Here is a 2,500-nt window from a genome sequence, read left to right as displayed (position 1 = left end):
TTTAAAAAGGAAGTCTTGCGATGCCCTGAGACATATCGTCAGTAATGACTCGTACCTTGATCTCCTGTGGCTCCTCGTACTTCGCCCTCTTCCTTTCGTTGGCCTTCTCAATGCTACTTTCCCAGGTTGACTTTCAGCTCCCAGTCTTCAGCTGTTGTGAGAAGACTTGTGGAGGTTCTGGTAGGTGGTATTGGCTGTCCCCTGTCCCCTGGCTCTGACGATTGCCCGCTTGATTGGCTGTTTCCACAATGGCTTTAGTCACCTGGTCGTGGCACCAGCGGTAGCGACTCTCACCTGGGGCTCAAGGGTTCCTCTCTTCAGGCACAGAGGGCATGATGGTGCCCCAGCAGAACAGGTTAGATGGGCTTGGTAGAACATTTGTAGACTGCCTGGATCAAAAACGTATGCGCTGAGGCTTTCCAAAGCTCGGTCCATATGACCTTACCCTCCACCGCTTGCCCCCATCTTGTCCAGGCTCCTCGTTGCTCATTCCGACCATCCTGCCGGCTTGCTCCTCCCTCGACTGCTGCTGGCACTTCCTCCTGTACCAGCTTCCGTCGGTCTTTCCCTTGACCTTGTCGTAGCGTGGCGTTGTAATGCCCACCAACACACTGTGCCGTAACTGGACTGTAGAGATCAGGGCCTCGTAGACTTCCCATCCATTTTCTGAGGTAGCTGTTGTCTCTGGACTGTAGAGATTAGGGCCTCGTAGACTTCCATCCATTTTCTGAGGTAGCTGTTGTCTCTGGACTGTGGTTGTCTCTGGAGTAGAGATCAGGCCTCGTAGACTTCCCATCCATTTTCTGAGGTAGCTGTTGTCCTGGACTGTAGAGATTAGGGGCCTCGTAGACGAGGAGGGATCCAGAGAATCAAGTTCAGACCTTGAACTTGCCTTGTCCACTGCAGCCGACCACCAGCTCTTGGTTGATTGTCTGATGAATGCCGTATCCCTCGGCTGCTGTCAAACAGACTCTTCAGCGGTTTCTCTGCGATGGATGGGATCTGTGTGTCTCGGATGTCCACCGTCTTCCCCATCTTCAGCTTTAGACTTCGCTGGCTTGAAACTCATCCCAGGTGGCAAAGCTTCCAGCCCCTTTTCAAAATCCATCTACTCCCTGGGACGGATGTTGTCACAGTCAGGTTGTCCATGAAGGCTCTGATAGAGGTTGTCGCACACCAGACTTGGTCAGCGGGCCTCTGCATTCCACCGCAGCTGACTTCACCATTATGTTCATGACAAGGGCGAACAGGTTACCAACATTTTGAAATATCACAAATACATTTAACCAGCTTCCTCCGAGACTGTCATGTATGTACAGGTTCTTGTATGAATAACAACCCCCCCCCCAGGCCCAGGCGAGATGAATTTTGTAGTCCGGTATCGGCCCAGATGAACAGCCGTCTTCTTTCGTCCGCATCACGACTCCTCCACCTTCACCATCAACGAGTACTCAACAGCAAGGGAGTGGATTACTGTACACACCAGGCCTGGACTGGGAATTGTTGTAGTTTGGGGTTTATTTGAAAATACCACATTTTCAAATACTCAGGTAATCTAATAGAGTTTACACTTAAAGGCAACTCGTTTCAATTGATATTGAATACAGGTCTCAGAGAAACAAAATCATATTTGGAAGTATTTTGAAGGTATGAAAGTTATTTCAAAACAAATATATGTTTATTTGATGGCTGCCAAATATTTGATGAGAACCCATTAAGAACAGCATTACATGACTCGTCACTTCATTATTACCATAGCAACATAGTTGATACATATAAAACTACAACAGTTGAATTAGATATACACTGAGTAAACAACCCATTAAGAACAGCATTACATGACTCGTCACTTCATTATTACCATAGCAACATAGTTGATACATATAAAACTACAACAGTTGAATTAGATATACACAGGAGTAAACAACCCATTAAGAACAGCATTACATGACTCGTCACTTCATTATTACCATAGCAACATAGTTGATACATATAAAACTACAACAGTTGAATTAGATATACACTGAGTAAACAACCCATTAAGAACAGCATTACATGACTCGTCACTTCATTATTACCATAGCAACATAGTTGATACATAGAAAACTACAACAGTTGAATTAGTCTAGATATACACTGAGTAAAACAACCCATTAAGAACAGCTTTACATGACTCGTCACTTCATTATTACCATAGCAACATAGTTGATACATATAAAACTACAACAGTTGAATTAGATATACACTGAGTAAACAACCCATTAAGAACAGCATTACATGACTCGTCACTTCATTATTACCATAGCAACATAGTTGATACATATAAAACTACAACAGTTGAATTAGATATACACTGAGTAAACAACCCATTAAGAACAGCATTACATGACTCGTCACTTCATTATTACCATAGCAACATAGTTGATACATATAAAACTACAACAGTTGAATTAGATATACACTGAGTAAACAACCCATTAAGAACAGCATTACATGACTC

Source organism: Oncorhynchus gorbuscha, unplaced genomic scaffold (assembly GCF_021184085.1).
Source record: "Oncorhynchus gorbuscha isolate QuinsamMale2020 ecotype Even-year unplaced genomic scaffold, OgorEven_v1.0 Un_scaffold_5724, whole genome shotgun sequence".
Classification (NCBI taxonomy): Eukaryota; Metazoa; Chordata; class Actinopteri; order Salmoniformes; family Salmonidae; genus Oncorhynchus; species Oncorhynchus gorbuscha.
This window is presented reverse-complemented; position numbering follows the sequence as displayed.